Below are 21,373 nucleotides of genomic sequence, written 5' to 3' on the forward strand. Positions count from 1 at the left end.
GGTGCTGTTAGCTGAAGAATTAATACAGCTGATGAAAAACACTGAGCACATGTAAGAATAAAACATAATTTCTCTAGCCATCTCTGAATCACCCCACACACTCATCCGACACTGTGCCCTTTCCTTGTTTCTAGAAAATATGTCACTCTTTTGGGCTCTTTCTCTGTCTAAAAATTGTAGTCATGTTCAGAATGCTGTCACAAATTCATTATTTCTAGCTTCACATCTAATCTCAAAGCCAATGTTTCTGTAAGCCTCTTTGTAATAACGCAAGATTTCTAAATTAGGTTAAAGGCATTTACACAAAAAAGGGAAATGTACAGCTATATACTATGGTTTTAGTTTTGAATGTGCCTCAGTCATGAATTCCATTCCTTTGGTAACAGTCAAAACATTTTCTGGAAAAGTGTCATTTGTATAATTTGAAAACCCAAACAATTTCAAACAAACTCAAAATGAGATGCATTGATTACAATGTTACAAGGGGAATGGCTTAAAAGTTATGACGTCAATGATTACCATGCTGCTTAATAAGTTCTAATCTGAATTTAGCTCTAAAAAATAAAACAGAATGCAAAAATTATTATTAAATTATTACTTAAAAATAAAGATTGCTGCAGGTAATACACAGGTGAAGTCAACAAACATTACAATGAATATTCCGGTCTCATCACAGAGCAGTAAAAAGTTCCCAAGAACATCAAGGAACAGAGATATTTCAGCGAAGTGTTCTGTATATAATATATATCAAAATAATAAAGTGCAAGCAAGCTAATACAAATCTAGGCATGCTAGGTTTACATATGTAGCATCCATCTATCTTCAAAGTAACTATTTTGTCCTTAGAGGGCCAGTGTGCTGGAAAATACTAAATACTTGGAACTGCATTTAGTGTTAATCCGGTTTTCCAAAAAAAAAAAAACTACAAAAGTACAAAGATTTTAGCTTGACAATTAAAAAATCAATTTAAAATGTTAGACTGTAAACATTCCATTAGCATTTAAGAATTCTAAATTTTTATATTAACTGCAACTACATTGTACCTTATATCCCAATACTTAAGAAATAAAAATGTGGTGCAGTCATTCCAAACACAAATTACATTATAGTTATACAGTACATTAAGAAACATAGCTTTAATTTAATTGCTTTTAAATCTATCACTAACCACATACATGTAAACCTTTACACTTCATTAAGATGTGTAAAAAAAAAAGATTATTTTCGACTGTTGGTAAAGATGCCAATCTCTCAATTTATTAAAGTCCACATAAATGAATCCTAAAATGCTACATTTCTCCAGTCGCATCACATACAGTAGCTGGGATAAAAGTGCAAACTGCTGTCTGTAATAAGCAGAAAAATAACCAAACTATCAAAAATAATGGGCACAGAGAAAATCTATCTGCTCTTCAGCAATGATTCCATAAACTGGATCAGCACAGCCACGTCGGCCTTATTCAACCTTAATGATCTGAATCCGACTTACAAAGATTTAGGCACTTTCATTATTGTCCAAATCTTGTACCAAATAATTCTGTCCTGTTCTTTGCGTTAGACTTACAATCACTAGCACGTCAGCGTGTGCAGGATCTCTGCCCTTCGATAATGTAAATGAGCATGAAGCTGTCAACCTTGCTTCCATGGTTCCTCAGCGATACTTCTCTGTTATTCTTTCTTTTGAAAGGCACAGCTGTGCTTATATAGAAATCCTGATTAAAAAAAACAAATAGCCCTATTTTAAATAAATGTTTTCTGTGAGTAGATATTTCTTAATTATAGCTCCAAATTTTAATGATCATGCATCTCCTGCTGCATCTCTAACCACTTTTCTTATCTGCCTATGTTGTAATGTGCTATCCTTATAACTGTTTTTTTTGTTATAACTGTTTTTAAACATACTGTACTGTAAAGCTTTTTGAGATGTGACTTATTCTTCTATTTCATCTTCTTATTAACAATGCTAATCTTTGATTTACCTACCCTTCCTGTCTCCTGTGTGCTTCTGCGCTGCATTGTTTTTTCATTTTAATTAAAAGCAATGAATGAATTAAATTCTAATGAATTTAAATGTAATTTGTAATTTTTTCCCCAGTAGATTCTTGTGTTACGTGTTTTACGTGTTAACAGCAGCATTTACAAAGCTGTGAATGTAAAGACATTTCGTACAGGAAGAGGAAATCGAAGGCTAAAGAGAGACGTGTTGAAATGAGAAAGCAATTTACTGTAATTAAGCCATAGAAAGCCACTGGGAGGCTTTTCACAAAATCAAACCTATACAAAAAATAAAGTTTTAAAATAATTTTAGTCATTAACATTTATGTAATCATTATGTAAGGAGCAGCTGGAAAATGCCAACAGACTGATGCTTAACATATTATGGAGCTAGAGGCTCAGGTGAGGACAATTTTAAAATAACAGGTTCATAAAAGCCCTGTTGCATTTGTATCTGACTCACCAACGAGTGAACATTAGTTTTGTTGTATGGCCCTCCTCATAATTCTTTTCTTATGTGGTGAAAATGAAAAGGAATTTAGAAAGGAATGAAGACCCGATGATATGAAAATTCTAGGCACATAAATAGAGGAAAGCATTTCAAAAGTTAAAAAAGGAACAGAGGGATAAAACATGGATGCTTTACATGACCACAATCAGAGAAATAATAGCAGAAATGTGATTATTTAAAAAAAAAAAGCCTGATACCGTCTATTACTGGTACCACCCTGAGCATCTTCCATTTTCATCAGTCTCACTCACCCGCTGTACTCTTGAGCTCAGTGAAATGCGGGGTTGGCTTCAAAATCAGCAATTTCAATCACTAGCTCATTGTTTTCAGAATGACTGCTGATGCACATACACTTTTCTATGCCTTCCTCTTGGCCTTGTCATTTCTGGAGCTGTGGGGTAATCAAAGTGGGCACAGTGCCTCCAGAGCGACATCCCAGATTCCAACAAGTACTCAATTCCATCTGGAGCCTTTAACCTGGAGCACAAAAGGTTCCAATCATCTCTGTCTTCAAACACTCTCCTGCTCACAGCCTGCACTGTGTCGGGGGATACTGAAGCAGAATGAAATAATGAGGGAAAAAAAAGGAAACAGATATAGCATCCTCCTCTGAACTCCAGCTTTTTGAGCCATTGAGCCCTTGGAATTTTTTCCAAAACTGCTCTCTTTCAAAGTTTTGTCAACTCTTTACAAGCATCTAACATCAGCCCTTCTCTACTGTAGCTACCCACATCCGCGTTTGTCTGCTCTCTCAGCCTGTTGCCAATCCATCAGTGTAACCATCCCACCATGGGGTACATTTGAATGCCTCCGACTGATTCCGCTTTCAAAGAGGCATGGCTATATTCAGAACTTAATTTCATGAGGAATGACAAAACACCCAAGATGGAAGCGTCATAGAGTGAAATTGTGGCTTAACCTGCTTGGCTGAGGGCGGATCTCCCAGCCATAGGACAAGGCCAGGACCTCCATGCAGGGTGACCAAGGGGCAGCTACAGAGGTGGAAATGGGGTGGAGGTGGGATGCAAGAGACATATGAGAGAGAGAGGGATCTCGTAGGTATTTATAGCGTTTGGGAAAAGAATGGATTGTCAGGAGCGATTGCTAATTACTGACAGCTGAATCGGATTGAACTTGGTTGTTGTCATCCCTCCTGAACCTTTGTTATAAACTCTATTTCTAGTATTGGCTATTATTTAATTGTTGCTCCACATGAAGTGACAGTTCTTTTGTTACATATTCTGCATTCTGTGCTCAGGCCAAAAAAAACCCTTCGTACAAACCCCACTATCAGATTGTGAACACTTTCTTATGAGGAGGAGCGAAATCCCAGAAATTGAGATGAAAAAAGTACAGCATCAAATAATACAAGGAGCATTTGGGGTTTGCTTAAAAATAATAAACAAATCCACACATTTCTTACCATTTTTGGATCAGTCTTTTTCTCACACCTCCTTCTGTTCGGTTTTAAAAAAAATTAATAATGATTGTTCTCCGAAATATCAAGGGAAAGATAAAGGACTGTCACACTGTCACACAATGTCACACATCAAAAAATGTTTGATTATTTACTTGTGTTTCTTTTATCCTTCAAACTCAAAGTGAAAAAGAACAAAGTAAATTGTTTTCTATCTTTAAAAACTTTCAAAAACGTTTTATATCCACCTTTCAATACCTTGCCATTCCCTACATTTACCTTCTATAATCTTTTATCAGCTGAAAGGCATTAATCTTGCCTTACATATTTCTTATTCAGAGTGGTTGTGTAACAGAGATAACCACAGAGCAATGCCAGCAGGTTTAAACTGCATTTGCTAAGCTGCCCGTGTGGAAATATTTCCATGATGTGCCGGCGTTTCTTCTCAATTTATTCTGTCTGCAATGAAGTTAAGCCTCAGTAGCATATTATGCAGTCCACAGAATTATGTTTATTTGAAACTAGATCATTTGCAAAAGAAAAAAAGACGCAATGAAAATGAGATATCAGCAGGCAGTAGTAATTTTGTGACATACACACACACCACCTTTCTGAACACTGCAGGAAAATTGTGATATGATAAAAACATAATAGAAATTCATAGAAAATTCACAGGTCACAGGTCAGCCCAGAGCTAATGATATTATTGTATAGTACTGTATATCTCAAAGATGCACAGAAATCCACTGCAGTAACATGACCAGTTAGGTCAGACCCTACTGTTGTTCTGATTAAAATATCCCTTTAACCAGCAGTAACCAATCTTGAAAGATATCTTAAGTTCAGCAATAAACCTTCTTCTTTAAAGATAAATTAATAAACTGTTGATTGTTAATTCAGCCAGCAGAAACTTTACAATTTGTCCAATTCTGAAAAGGCTAGATTGAAGCACACTTTCTCATGTAAGCACTTCTAAGGCAAACAAAACAGTGACGACATTATGAATTAAGCCATACAAAAAATCAATTTGAATAATAGATTAGCATAATCTTGTCAAAGTGTGCTCCAGTAAATTAACTGTAGAATATTTGCATGGTTGTACAATGAAGCAGGCCTTGCACATTATTGTTCTATTAGAATGCAGACCACTCCAGTGTTTTTCCCTGGCCGAGACACATGTTTTTATTGTTACACTCTTGGTCCCTGAGCTTTATTTAAAAACTGGCAGCAGAAGCAAGTGGCCAGTCAGCTTCCTGCTCAATCCCACAGGCAGAAAAGGGGCAGATATAGTAACTGCATACAAGGCATAAATCTGATGGCTAACAAATCACATGCACTTAGACACACCACACCTACGCACCAAACTGTTGCGAATATACTGGGAATATACTGATATACTGTATATTCAGGGAAGTATACTGATACCTCATCAGTTTCTGAACTGTTTCGGAAACTTTCATATGCTACATGATCAACAAATAAAAAGCAGCATTAACCATGAATACTCCTGGTTATAGAAGGGTAGACCTGTATTGTATTGTGCTGTAATCAATGATTCCTTACCTTCTCTTTGTTTACCACTTCATGGACACTGAATTCATTGTGCTCTGCTCTATAATGGCAGAGCACAATGCTCTATAAAGTGCACTTCTAACTTGTGCATGCCTCAATGTTTTACTATTAATGTCTTTCTTTTTTCTGTTTTTACTGTATTGAGAGATCTTTTTTGCATTATTGTATATTTTGTAAGTTGCACTGGAGGAGTTGCACCTGCTAGGCAAGTAAATAATGACGATGACAAACTTGGAAATAAAGCTGATGTGAATTGGGGCAAAATAATTGAATTTCCTGGCATCATGTTTGTCTCAATGGACAAATGTCTTCATGAGGGTGAAAGTGGAGAACAACAACGGAGAAGACAGTACTAGCCTGCTTCTGTCATGTCTTAAACAAGCTCCCTCAGTCAGCTGCTTCGGCGTGAAGTGAATATCTTTATATCCAGGGATTCACGCTGTCAATTCATTATTGCTGCACTGGGATAGCTTATGGAGGTAGATGGTTTCAATTAAATTGCTTATTTTATGCGTAACATTTCAATAGTGTTGGACCCATCCTAAAACCGAGCAGCTTGAGACACAGATTTGACTCTAACCTACTTGGCTTTGGAAATGACAACCTTGAAAAGAGCATGAGGCCAATGGAGTCCAACCCCCCCCCCCCTCCCCACCACACACAGGAAGTAGAATGAGCCAAGGAGCTGCTACAAGGGCAATTATGTGGTGGAGAGAGGAAAGCAAAATGATGAATGTTGGAGAAGGAGAATTTGTTACCTAAATTTCTAATTAGTTAGGTGTGCCTGAGGGGTTAGCACTTAATTGCTCGAACTTTAGTTAGAAACTCCAATTAAACATTGTCTACTTTAATGTAATTCTGAGCATTATTGCTATTATCAAAAGCTAAGGTTATAAATCCTTTAGGCAACTGTAATCATTTGTAGTCTTCTGTTCCACATCGAATTTTGGATGCCACTAGAAGAACTTGGCAAAAGTTCCAAGAAGCTGGAAACTGTGTAACAAACATTCTGTCCTAGGATCGATATATCACAGTATGGAAGATTTATTGTATCTTGGTGTATATATTAAAAATTCAAGAATGGCTCACAGCAGTTTTGCACACCTTTGTTGCAGGTTTTCTGACTTTACCATCTGCATACCATGCTCAAGCACTGACCTGACCTTTCATTATTTTTTTTAAATATGTTCCATACATTTGTGTGCCTCACTTGGAGGATTAGCATGAAAACTTTGCACAGAACTAATCTTCAGGGTGTTTTTATAAACGTCTGAAAATTTGTATCATCAGTCTCATTCTAGAGGAGACGTGATTCTGAGCACCGATTAAACTGTATGATTTCGCTGGAAACCATGGAAGAGATAATTTAATCAAATCACAGGGGTACACAGTAAAAGGTACATTAGCTGGCAACTATTCATTAGCCTTTTTAAAAATGTCTCTGTTATGATGAGAATACTGCAGAAATACTCCCACCATTGGCAATGTTAAACTCACAACAGATTTGTATTAGGCATCTTTTTGCATGCTCTTTTAAGAGGAAGCCCCACTTCACCAGATTTGCTCATGTACAGCATGAGAATATGTCTTCAAAGTATACAATAAGGAAGGACAGTAGCATAAAAAGGGAACAGCAATGCAGGATTGTGTAAACCACAAACACATTTTATGGACATTTATGGCACAGACAGAAATGCAAAAGTACTCTTGTCCCCTCTGTTGATACTGTATATAATCCCACCCTGAAAAGGCTAGATTACAAGAAATCCAGCAAAGAGTAGCACTACAAAAATGAAAAAAAGATCACATCCACCAGGCATTTCACCAGCGATCTGAACCCTGTTAATGAGCTCTATGGTGACAATTTTGAAAGGGCACAAAAGGTTTAGCAAGCCCCACTGTTCAGAAAAGAGCAACTGCTTGTTTTAGTGTTTTGAGGAGAGGAAGGAAAGTCATAAAAGACATCTGATACCATCTGAAGACTGAAGCACACTTCCTCGTGTAAGGACTTTTAAGGAAACATTGTCAAAATGATAAATTCACCATAGAATTGTTGTAGTTGTACCATGGTTTTACTGACGTTTCATTGTGATTTCTTAACTACTTAACATGTCTTCACTATGCTTTATTACACTTCGCCACCATACTGCATCATGTCATGATATAACATGATAACATTTTGAATTAATTTTACTATAATACACCATAGGATCCTGTGGAGAAATGCACAGTGGAGACATGTTTACACCATAAAAACAAAAAAGGCCGCAGTCATACAGTACCATGGTAATAAAAGGTAAACTTCATGCAATAATGTCCTGTATGCAAACATATGACAGGTGGCACATTAATTAACATTGCTGTTCACAGCACTGGAACCCTGAGTTTAATACCAGACCTGGGGTGCTACAGTATCTGCGTGGAGTTTGCATGTTCTCCCTGTGTTTGTGTGGGTTTCCTGTTTTCTTCCACAGGCCAAAGACATACAGGTACAGTAGGTTAATTGGCGTCTGGGAAAACTTACACCAATGGAGGTGTGAATGTGTGCCGTGCCCTGTAATGGACTGGCATTCAATGCAGGGTGTATTCTGGCTTGTGCCCATTGCTTACTGGGATAGGCTCCAGCTCCCTCACCACCCTAAATTGGATGAAGCAGTTAGAAAATGGATGGATAAACATGAGAAAACATGGAGAGACCAACAGAGATATAAGGACCTGGTAACACTATTGGAAATTACACTGGAGACAGCAGCATTACTCCTTGTGCATAACTCCACATAACGTGTCCGCAAACTGATGTAAAAAACTGATAATAACACATCAGCTACCCAAAAAGGTTGCCATTTATTAAAAGACTGTACACTGTATTAGTAATTTAAATAGATTTTCCTACACTAAGCCCATGAAATGCACTTTGTACAGTATATAGCACTTGAGAAGCAACACAGGCGTTATGGGTAAAAAAAATACACAAGGATACTGGCAGATGATGTCCATATGAGGTATCAGGAGCAGCACTGAATGCTGAGTGCACTTACAAGAATGGCTCCTTGGTGGATCAACACTCACATTTACTAAATTCCCAGTAAAAACACCAGAGAAGGAACAGGACACCCAGTGCTTCTATTTTTTTATCTTAAAAATTTAACAAAATGAAAGCACTCTTTATGATGGATATTCAGAAATATTTCTCTAGTGTTATTATTCAACTTTCTTAATGCTTGTTTATTAATGCTTGTTTCCATATTATTTTATAATGAAAAGAAATGTTAAACTAAAAATGAAACTTTAACAATTAAAAAGATTCAGGTATTACACAGGTTATGGTCATACAGTTAGGTGCAGAAAATGACAATCTTGCTACAGAATATTAAAATGAAGGAAAGACAGTGATTTGAAGACATGAAATAAATCACTGTGAACACATAAGAATACTGACTATTTAAAAAAAACCCCACTAAAAACATTATTTAAAAGAAGGTTCAGTTAACTACTTGAGTGTGCAGACTGTAAAGGAGACATACTGTAAATCCTACAGTATGCTGAGAAGTAGAAAGAAAAAACAGAACATTTTGGCTGTTGAGCCTCTTCGCCATTATTGTAGGCAAACATTCTCCATGACACGGAGGTCCTTTCATACTCTTTTACTCTTCACAGTTAGCAGTTAAATATAATATTTTTTATAGGGAAGGATATACTGTTGACTTTCTCTCCAGTACACAATTTTATGTTAGTGTCCCTCAAAATAAAGAAGTGTTAGCTAGTGCCCTTCAAAAATACAAGAGCTCAATTCACTGTAGAAAGCAATAAACACTGGTTGAAAGCAGAAGAGTCATCAGTCTTCACAGCGTTAGCTTCGACCCGAGGAAATCACATAGCGCCAGCCCTACTTACAGTAACTGACACTGACAGGGCCAAAGTGGATTAGACGCCCTGTGTGTACATGCTATCACTTAGAGATATCACCAAAAAGAACAAACCTGGCTTTCAACTCTGTGGATGAACATTTCTATGGGTCATTACCAGCTCAAACTGTCATGACAGTGTCCGTCCTCACAGAGCATCTAAAATTTACTCACAGATTAAATTTTATTTGAAGTTTCATCTACTGTAAGTGCATTTAAGTCAGTTGGTGCACAGGATTGCCTTTAACCATTTGAGAAACACTGCTAATGTCAAACCCTGCCTGAACAGGACAGATGCAGAGATACTGTTTCAGTTTTTACACATTTCTCCTTGATTTTTGTAATCCTTTATTGGAACCAAACCCATGAAGACCACCTTGGGGTCTTGAACAAGGAGTATCTTTCATGTGCCAGGATGCATCCCAACACTGGTAAGGGACAACTCAAGATCCAGTGGTGTCCCAAAAAAGAAAAGCTCTTTTTTTCAACTGCTAATAAACCTCTTTGTTTTCCCCATGAATAGCTGAGTTTGCCACCCTGGCAGGTCATTTCAACTTAATTAAGTAATATATATAATATCGTCTAGAAATTTGAAAAATATATTTGGTTACATTTTATAAACGGAATACATACTAATTTGTAAGATATAATTTGGGTAAATTAACTGAATATATCTTACATTCTCTTGAATGATGTGCCAATATACAGTATATTGCATTTGTCCTGTATAAAGGCTATATGTTATAGAATTTTATATATGAATCCATCATAGTGTATTAATGCATGTGTTTTTATGCAGACTGCAAAACGTCTTCCCATTCTAACATATTCTTCTCCTTAACATCATTCCTTGCTATCTGCTGCTCTTTATTGATCTGGCACAGATACAAATATACCATAAAGCACTTCACACAAACAGGCAAACTGAAGGAAATTAAATCCCAACACAGAAAGACAGCTAGTGCATTTTGCTTTATGTGGTGGCCTTAAGTACCCAGAAGAGACAATGACATTCTGAAACACCAGTGCATTTAGTTTTCCATGCACTGGGACAGGCGATGATATGAGCTCCACTATCGTGAACTCTGTTTGCATGTTATACTGTACATAACATTGGAGGTGTCTGGTGATGTCAGGCTAGCGGTGATGCTGCTTGGGACTGCTGCAGCTGCACTTGACATACAGTAAAGGTGCCTGACATTCTCAAAACGGAGTACTGCTGGTTAGTGAATGAGGCCCAAAGTCACTGAACGTCTCTGCAGTTGAATCCCTATTTATATCTCTACCAAAGAGCCGAACAGAGAAGAATGTGCTGCATTTCATTTCGCCTGCTGTTAAAGTACGCTGAGATTGTAACCCAATGTTATATTGTTGAATATCCTGGCTTCTTTACAGGTGGTGACTTTTATGTTCAAGAAAAACTAACAATGTTCCATCTTCATAGGCTTGCACCACGGCAGGGAGTGTGAAGAATCTACACAGCTCACTGTGGAGCTAGCCTTTTCCTCTACCCTTTGATGAATCTAGCCTAATTATGATCAAAACATGCTACTCAACAGTCAGGATGTGGTAAGGGAGTTTTTATTATAATGATTCCAGGGGCCTTCACAATAGAAGCCAACAAACATGCTTGACTTTCATAGTTAGGAATGTAAAATAATACAAGCATTTTGTGAGGGAAGAGAATTAATAAGCTTGTTGAATTGTTTCATTGTTTATCGGTGTCTTCATTTTCTACAATGTGCTTGGATGTAAAAATGATAGTACATAGTACTACAGGCTGCCTAGGAGCTGAAGGATGTTGACACAATTAAATCTCTTAAAATGCAGCTCAATTTCCTTATTAATATGCAGATTTTTCTTAAATTTTTCTTAATTTGTCTTTTGTCCCCGAGTTTGTTAACAACAGTAATTAAAAACTCAGTCTTACTTAAAGTGTCAAGACCGAGACTGATTCATTCAAAGGCCTGAGAGGTAACCACAGGCAAAGACTGACATTATTAATCCTTTTGATATACAGTAAAATGGAAACCAGTACACAAAAGACAGCAATTTGTATTCAGTAATGCAACGGCACAAAACTATTAAAGATAAACGGTAGTCTCTCCACCATAAGATCTGTGACCCTGTCAGAATAAATTACATTTCAGAATACACAAAAGGCCAGGGTCCTGAGCCAGTAGTCGGAATGTTGTCATTTGACACTCACAACTCCAACTCTTCTCACATCTGTTTCTTTATAAAGGCAATTACAGTTAGAAGATGAGAGACACAGGGTAGCAATAAAAATATGAGACAATCACTCTTTGACATTAAATACAGTCTGAAAATTAAACTGTTCGCAATTTTGTGAATACTAAGTGCAGAAACCTATTACTCTATACTGTATACCTTTGTGTGTTTTGAGAATAAAGCATACACCTTACATATTGATTAGATTTTTAAAGCTATTTGGTAGTAATTAACATCTTATTAATTAATACAATTATCCGATCATGCTTAACTGATATTGATGTTCTCCAGATGCACCTAATCAGTGAGTTGGATGGGAAAATAAATTTCCTGAGATTTCCCTGAGACAATTTCTTTGTGATTGTGTTGCCGTTGCCAGTGCTCAGTTAATAGTATGGACCAATTGCATTTTCTAAGCAGAAACCTTCAGACGGTAAGTTAAAGCAGATATTCATTAAAAAAGAGGACTGGCTCCAAATGAGCTTTTCATGATGGCTGAAAAAAAGTAGCCTCTGTGTTGTCTGTGGATTTATTAATTTTTCAGAGGTATTATAGGGAAGTGAGACTGAAGTTAATTACAGACGGTGTTCATAGATTTTACTATATTTAGCATCCCTATTATGACCATGACATTCCTATTTTTAACAAGATAAATAAAACTATTTACATTCCCAGTCTACTTTCACATTAACTAAGAATCTACAGGTTGACTACCTTAGTGTCACACTAAATTTATTTGGTAAATCTGCATTTGGTAAATTAAGACATCTTAATTTTTCTGATGTCTTTAGCATGCTCATACAATGCATTTATCCTTGCCACTGTCCTGCGTGGTTTGTATAATAATTTACCACACATCTCCTTCTGCCTTGGTTTTTACTATGATTTCATTGCTCTTTGCTAAACCTTACAATGGCTTACCATAGAAAACATTTATAAGAATGCAAACACACACAACTGAGCCATCTGAGAATAATCACTGTGAAACTTCTAGCAACAGGTGAAATGGAATCTAGTTTACAGTGTACCCCCTCACAGATATCACTCTTTATAACATGCAAGAATGATACCATTCTCTTTGTTAAAACCTTTTCAATGTTATTTAAAACAGGGCAAGGATTATCTTCTTCAGGAAGGCTACAGTCAGTGCAATTTGGGAATTTGTCTTCATTTTGCCATGTTTGAGAATGTTACCACAACTGGTGTAAGTTTTTTTTTTTATATATACATTTACTTTTCACTGGAGAAACTGGTTGACATTTTACACCGGTCTCTGTATAATGCTGTTGCCAAAGTAAATGTGTAATGCTAAGCCAATTTAAAGTTCGGGCCAGATGGACACGGGCAATGTACAGCAAAACACAAGAGACAGCTTTTCTAATGAAGCAAAAGAAGACAGATACTGTACACACAATTTGATGGTCTGTGAAAAATACATTCCAGAAACACAACAAAAGGTTGGTATCTATAATACATTTGTGTTTAAGCTATATTTTGAAGGTAATAGACATGATAAGGCATAGTTCATCCCATAAACGTATCTATAATAATGACAAAGCTTTAATTAAATGGGAGATCAATATCTCAGCAGTTGTTAAAAATCGTGAGCTGTCTTGACTGCATTGGTGATTTTGTTTTTGCACTGTGTTGCTTTACAAATTTAAATTTAAAATAAAAACAAAATGCATATTAGCAGCTCCAAGTTTAAATATCAAACTGAATTATTTTTGATTGGCCTTGGACATTTGAGCTACAAAATGTAACCATTTAATTTTTCAGACATAATTTTTAATTCACACACGTCTTTCCAATAGGAACATTGTCCTTCAGGACTGAAAGCAATGAAAATATTAAAATAATTTAAATGTTTACAATGACAACATGGAATGTGCACCCCCTTCCTTTGTGCTGAGCTACGTGCACATTCAATTTAATTAGATTGGAGCTCCACAATGCTGCTTCAGCTGCTTCTCCTAGGCTTTAATTGCCTCACATAAAATTGACATAACATGAATTATTTTAGCTTTCACTACAGATAATAAGATATTCAATTTTAATGTTAGCCTTCTGTTAATTGAAGATTAGATTGGAAAACTGATGACTGAATCTTAAATCACCTTCGAGAAATTGTGTCCATTTTAGACTGTAAAAGATTTTAAAAAATAATGATAACTCAGCTAATGATTCATGTTGCAAACACAGCACATCACAGTTGCACAGTGTTTCCAAAGGAAAGGTCACCAACAAAGAGGAAAGACATTCGGCTTATCTCACTTATTTGCTTGCTAGTAGCTTAATGGTCCATGAATCCTGTCAAGCCATTTCTTGAAACTGCTGCAAACTGTCAGCTGGAAAAGCACAACAGGTATAGTTTGATCCAGACTCTCACATCTCTCTGTGTAAAGTACTATCACCTGGTTTTTTATCCTGAATGCTTCTTAACATCAGTTTAACTTTTGTTCTTGTATAGGATCCCTTTCTTCCTCTTTCAAGGGGCCATAGAAAGGGACTGAAAAACCACCATGCTACAGAAACAGAAGGACAGGAGATGAGAAAGCAGATGACCCTCATTATCCTGAAGAACCTCATTCCCTGTTCTTTTGTCTTTCAGCAATCCTATGCTAAAATCGAACAGACAGACTACATTACTCCATGTTCATTCTTGCACCCTGGCTCTCCTTTTGACACACAGGAACACTTGCTATTGCATTAACTGTGATGTATGTGCAACAACAAGCCATTTCTAAATGAAAACTGCAGATAGATGAGATGCTGTGAAAGCATTTTTATTTCATTTCTCAAAAATCAGTTATATCTGGGCATATCAGTATATAATTTTGCAATTATTGCTTCTTCTTTAAAGCTCTAAATAATGTAATCGACAGGAATCGAGCAACTGCAGCACTGCTTTGTGTTGAATATCATATTAAGATAGTTTAAGAAATGAAATCAGCTTATGATATGACTGCCTACTGGGACAGATTGAATTGTTGACAATATCCTTGTAGAGTTCAGTACCTTCCAATCTGGAAGTATATATGTACATGTCTCAGATCTGTTTCTCATTTGCTCTGTTTGTGATTTTTTATTAAGGCTGGATGCAACATTTACAGCTGTCTCCTGCTTGATGTGACAGAGGAGTTTTGAAGTCTTTGGGGCTGCCTGCCTGTTTCCAGCTCTGTGTTTCTTAGCTGGTCTTTTGAGTGTTTGTCCCAGGATGCAGTGTTGCCTCTCTCTTTTGTTACCACCTGTACATCTTTGCTATGATACAGATCTGCTAAGAATGCAAAGCTTCTCAATAAAGCAGAGAATCAAAATTAAAGGCCAATGTTTGGCTACCATATATATCTTCAGTCACTAAACACTCTTTATGAGCTTTTCATCCACAGCAGTGTATACTGGGGCGGAGCGGTGGCTCTGTGGCTAAGGATCTGCGCCTGTGACCGGAAGGTTGCCGGTTCAAATCCCACGGCCGGCAGAGGAATCCTACTCCGTTGGGCCCCTGAGCAAGGCCCTTAACCCCAACTGCTCCAGGGGCGCCGTACAATGGCAGACCCTGCGCTCTGACCCCAAGCTTCTCTCCCTGTCTCTGTGTCTGTGTCTCCCTGGAGAAAAAGCTGGGGTATGCGAAAAGATGCATTCCTAATGCAAGAAATTGTATAGGGCTAATAAAGAAACATTATTATTATTACTGTGTGTTGTATAGCCCACCAAGGTGAGCTTCTCACTCACCATGATTCTCTAAGCATTAAATGGTTCCTGAACATGGATGGACAGATACCTTATATACCAGAAGATATATTTCAAAAATTGCCTTTTTAAATAAAATGCATCTTTCTCACAGTAGCCATGTCCTTCGAAATCTTACAACACTCTAGGTTGTGATTAACAGTCAGTTAGCAAGTGTCACGATCTCAACCCCTCCTCTCAAGGGAACTCCAGCCCTTCCTTGTTTTGCCTCATTCCCCGCACCTGTTCCTTATTCCAGCCCCTGTTCAGTTCCCCTTTAAAAGCCAGACGCTGACACTAATCAGGGCTCTGCATTGGTTTCCGCATCATGCGAGCCCGGGTCCTGGATGCATCTGGCTCCGTTAGGTTTTTACCTTTCTGTTTCTGTTCCCCCTGCCGGTCCCGACCCAGTTCCCATTTTTAATCTCCAGGATGGATCGCATGGCCATGGACTTTTGCTTGATTTTAGATATCTCTTTGGACTCGTCCCTGGATTTGTTTGCCTCGCTACACCTTCCCCGACCACCAGCACTCCTTGGACACGACCCCCTGTTTTTTATTCACGAATCCTGCATGCTTTTTCCCCAGTGTTTCCTCACTACCCCAGATTGTGTCATCTGCATAGGGCCTGGAAAGAACTGTTCCGTGACAGCAAGTTGTCAATTCTTATTTTTTGAGAGTCTTTTATTGTTTTTACACTGTCCATCCTTTTCGAAGACTCTGTGCTTTTATACCCCTTTTTATCTGGGCTGTTGTGAAATGGTGTTTCCCATCTATTTCTTTCGATATTGCACTTTACGTCAATGCAATCCTCTGTGGAAAGGGCTGGGTGAGAATGGGGAGATGCCATGGTGGGGAAGGATTAGATTGTAATTAGTTAAGTTTTGTCTTTGTTCTAATTACAAAATGAGAAAAAAAAACAACTAAGAGAAAACAATTTCAGCCGGAAATTCTCAGTGTTGTTGTGCTGCTGTCTGTATTTGATTTCCTCCCCATCAAAGAAACCTGCAAACCTGGTTACTTGCAGAGCTCATGTACTGTATAAATATAAGTGGTGTTGTCATAGCAACAGTTTATTATAGACTCTCTATGGGTACTTGCTGCCCCACCAACAGACATTTGGTATTGGGTTTATAAGTGGGACATTTTAAGTTACCTGATAATATATTTTAAATACAGCACATTAAGGCAAAGTCTAACTGGCAATCATTAACACTGTAACTTGGATATTCTGCAGGTTTCTATTGCATAAAAACTCTTCAGATGTAAGAATTGAAATTGACACACGTAATCTTTTCAAAATAATTCATATATACTATAATTTAGAAGATAATTTCCATCAGTACAAAATTAGCAATCAAGCTGCGACAAATTTTCAAAGGTTTTTGTTCAGGAAAATGACAAGATGTTGTGCAGTGTCTTTTTACCCAACAGTTATGACAGGTAAGCCCATCATGCTGATGAACATTTCACATTAACAGGATTGATCAACAGGGAGTCTACAGTGAAAGACACGGGCTAGTAGGGTGTGTAATTACCACTGGAAACAATGCACATTTTACAACTGTAGATGTACCAGGTTGCAGATACTGTCTTTTGGGATTCTGTATCATTCCTGTAGCACAGCCTGGACAAGCTTGCTCATGTTCACTGGAGTCCATGAGCCACACGTCACTCACACTTTAACTCATAAGTATTCCGTGTTTCTCAAATCTGCTGAGAAGGTTTGACTGTCATTTATCATCTTCCGAGCAAACCACTGATACATGATACAGCAGCATGAGGATGTTTACTATTCTGTGACATCAGGATGAGACCACATGAATGACAGCAAGTGACATCACAGAATATGATTAATGTACTGTAGCACTATAAAGTCACTTACAATCACTAAAAGCTGAGAGTTCTGTAGTAACTAGACATTCCTACCTCAAATCAATTCACTTTGTCTTTTGTACACAACAATTATTGCAATGTTCTACACTCATTGTTGTTGCAATGAAATTGCAAAAGTTACACACTAATGCTATGTAACTGGCATCATGAAAACAATCATGAAGATGGGAGTGTGATGTTCTGCTGATGAGGTGGTGTCATAACTCTGAATCTCCAAGGTCATGGGTCTATAACTGAGAGACAGTGTTTGGTTATATAACGTCTTGCCACCCCAGACAATGAGGGATTTATATTTTCATCAGTCTTGAAATTCTACAGGACAAATCACCTCCACACATGCGCCCTTTCAACTCTTTCATGACAGAGGTGATTTAGTGCTCATGCCACAGTCAAAGGCACTCAAATGTACAGTTTTATGGTCAGTCAAGAATAATCAATTGATCAAAATGAGGCCAAAAACATACAATATAATCAGTATCCAAAAGGCATAAACTTTAGTTTTTATTTTAAAAAACCATACATGAATAAATAGAGTAAAATGTTTCTTTTGATGCTCAGTATCTACTATACATTCTACTTTATCAGATGCAAATTAAACATTAGTCTATAGTACTATCCTAATGCAGATTTTATGAAAACTGATCTTATTTGCTGAAATCCTTCAGAAGCATGAATACATTATATGCTTTTATTTTCAACGCTATAGTGATGCATTAATGTCTTAGTCTTGACTCATGGGCTCCAGGCCTGAAATGAACTTTCCTGGTACTGTAGATACATCTCAGACACTTTTAAAAAATCTTCATAATGGGCTCTATATTCAAAATACAGACAACATCAGAAATCAACTCGTGTTGTTGTTTTTCACCCACTATTACCATTATCAATACACGTAATGACTGTGTACTCATTCCACACACATAGAACATGATAGCTAACCTAAAATACAATAAAAGAAAAGACTACAGGTATGAGCAAGAAAGCACCAACTGTAGAAAAAAGAATCTAATATTGTTCTAGCTATCACCATTTACGACTTATAATCAGTTTCTTGTTAGGTGATTCATACAGCCTTCAATACTGAGCCCTGAGTGATCTTGAGTCATGGGCAATCCAGTTTTATCTTGTAATCTGCACTGTTAAAGGGTGTGCCAGGATTTTTAAAGCTGATTAATGTGAAGATCAGTTTCTTTACATCAAATAATTGTGTGTTACATAATTATTAGTGGGAACATGTGCGAACCATCACACCAAACATCTTTTCCACCAGATGGCATGTGTATGACAGTCACACCTGGCCAAACAGGATCATTAAAAGATTTGTTTAACCATCAGCAAAAGAAATGATTTACTGACATTCCATTGTTACTTACTTCTTTATAGCTTTTAACAATGTAACCTCAGAAAAAAAAACAGCACAATGAAAACAATATTCAGAGGTAGTGTCATTAGAGAAAAGGTGTATCACTGTACTGTTCTCTGAATGGTATTAATTAAAACTAAACACTTCCAAAATGTTTAAGTATATATACACAGAATATCAGATATTTATGGAATAATACGTAAAGTCCCATCTTTGTAGCCATAGAGCTACAGTATATGTCTTGCTGTCAATGTGATTGTTCACCATGTTCTGATTTATATACAGTTATCTCTAATGTAGGTTAGGTCCCCTTTCCAGGCCATAAAGGCCCATAGGGGGAATGGACTACCATTTTTCTCATCCGACACTGGAAGTGGAGGTGATGTGGTAAGCATCACGCTCCGGCTGGCCTATTACCCCCAGAAGGATTAACCCCCGGTACTCATTTGGAAAGCAGGCTGAGTGGACCTGGGAGCCATCTGGAATGAATTAGAGCAAGCTACAGTACATCACTTGCCCCTACCTGGGGTTTAATCCGGGACTTTCTGGTCAGGAGCTAGACGCCCTTGCCGTCTGAGCTACCACAGCTCCTATCTCGAATGTAAATTATATTATTTCATTTTATGCTTTTTTCTTATATTCCCTTAATTTTCTGCATCCTATTTCTGACATGTTACTTCACAACATCTAAGACATCTGCACTCATGAAAGGTAAGACTTCAAAGTGGGATGTGTTAGACTCACCTCCCCTTATTCTGCAGACTCCCCACTCTCCAGTCTCTCTTCTTCCTTCCTTTCTGTTCTTTTTTGCTTCACCTTTTATGATTATTTCCTCACTTAAAATAAATGGCTTCTTTGCAAGGGTTCAGAAACCTGTTATATAATGGCAAGCTAAGATTGTACAGAAAAGTACAGAATGTAGCACACAAAGCAAAAAAAAATAATGGAAGCAATTTAAGGTAAATATATTACAGCTAAAGAAGGCATTATTCTGGTGTTAGTAGAGAGTGAACATACTCTACAAATAAATGTAATGTTATGGATATACTGTATACTTAAATTATTTGTACAATTCAGATCATTTGTTTAATGAGAATAGAGAATAGAACTTTGCTTTCAAAACAGGACAGAACTGGGGTGATGAGATTAAGATTACTTCCTCACTTTATAACATATACAGTGTAGCTTCTCTGAGAGGGTTCAGTAGCCTGTTATACAATGGTTAGTTAAACTTTTACAGAAAAGCATGACATTTTTAGATAATTAAAAAAAGGACAAACAGAGGTGATGAGCTCATAAATGTAATTATAACACCTCCACCCTGTGCTGACATCTACAAGCATTTTATGTAAACCTGTACAGCATAGACACATACTGAAGGGAGACTTGTCATTATTAGAGAGGCTGATAACTTGAACTATTGGGATTGATAGCAAACATTACATTTTGACACATACTGTCCTGCTGCAAAAAGCCTATGCATATGAAGATAAGAGAATGTGGTCTCCTAGCATGGAGTGTCTTAAATACATCTTTAAGCAGAGATTGTTCATAATTGTTTATATGCAATTGAAATTGTTCAAACAACATAAGGAAAATTAAAAGTGTTTAAAATATGTCCCCGATGCCTGAAAGACAAAGAAATACTCACAACATGGTCTATGTTGTCAATGATTCTCGAACTCTCTTTTTTGTCAAGCACAGACAAGCATTTGCACATTGTGTATTTCTTATACAAGTTCCACCTGTATTGACCTATCTGGAAGGTTTTTTCCATTTTAGATTATAGTAAGTCCCATGCAACTCCATGTTAACTTGTAGTCAGATAGTTCACAGTTCTACTCATTATGAAGACACCATGATCAATGGGAAGTCAACATGCTTGCAATCAGCTGCTAGAATCCCCCTGCTGAGAATACAGGGTGCGGATACAGGATGTGGAGTTTGCTAGTAAACAGGGGTCCTTTCATCCCTCTGACTGATCTTAATTAAAGGCTTGTTAGCCTTTCCCCTTCAAAGAACTCAAAGCCATCTAGTCCATTTCTCTTGAAAGCCTACCTCACAGCTTTCATTTGGATTTCTCTTTCAAAATTCAAGATCAGTGCTCTTACACCTTTGACATAGAGTGTTATACTGTAGTCCTCATTAGAGACCAGGTTAGCAGCATTGGACTGCTACTGTATGAATGGAACTAATCTAAATTCCAGAGCTGAGGATGAACCAGTTACAAATTAACAAAAAAACCCTTTTGTTATTTTGCAGATTGTAAATACAAAACCTCACACCTTTTACAAGGACTTGTAGCACTGTTTCACAGCTCTGATTCTGGAGCATTCCTATATATTCTGGTTTTCATTCCACTGATCTCTTAATCGACATTGACATTTCTTAGAGAAACTACACCTTTCTTTCAGGAGCACCCACATTGTTGCCAGTTACCCTTCTCAGTCTTCCCTCAGCCTTCTAATAAAATGCTGCCCCCATGCGGTCTCTAAAAGGCAACCAAAAATTGGTATCCAGACAGTAAGAAAACTATTTTGATGCTTATACAATAAAAGGTCTTTTGCAGAATGGGTCTAATTTCTTGAATTCTATACATCATATCATTGAGAAAATGTACCTAAATAAGAGCAGTTAACTTGGTTACATGGATAGTGTTAACAGCTAATGCCATCAAATACTTTTAATACATTAGGCACACTTTTCATATTCTATAGAACTAATGGGCAAATGTGTCTCTTTGGGCACATGTG

General features: G+C 37.2%; 1 protein-coding gene and 1 long non-coding RNA gene across 4 annotated transcripts in view; one reads left to right on the plus strand and one right to left on the minus strand.

Annotated features, from left to right (window-relative positions):
- Positions 1–21,373, minus strand: part of LOC148661925 (caM kinase-like vesicle-associated protein) — a 73,794-nt gene that overhangs the window by 23,863 nt on the left and 28,558 nt on the right. The window lies entirely within an intron of this gene.
- LOC148661926 (uncharacterized) lies at positions 11,994–15,016 on the plus strand. 2 transcript variants are annotated; one of them, XR_015939830.1, is made up of 4 exons: positions 11,994–12,065; positions 12,744–12,836; positions 14,244–14,352; positions 14,726–15,016. It is a non-coding gene; the product is annotated as an uncharacterized LOC148661926 (long non-coding RNA). The 2 variants fall into 2 exon arrangements; XR_015939829.1 differs by lacking the exon at positions 14,726–15,016 and having other exon boundaries at positions 14,126–14,265.

Source organism: Lepisosteus platostomus, chromosome 6, assembly GCF_059453375.1.
Source record: "Lepisosteus platostomus isolate fLepPlt1 chromosome 6, fLepPlt1.hap1, whole genome shotgun sequence".
Classification (NCBI taxonomy): domain Eukaryota; kingdom Metazoa; phylum Chordata; class Actinopteri; order Semionotiformes; family Lepisosteidae; genus Lepisosteus; species Lepisosteus platostomus.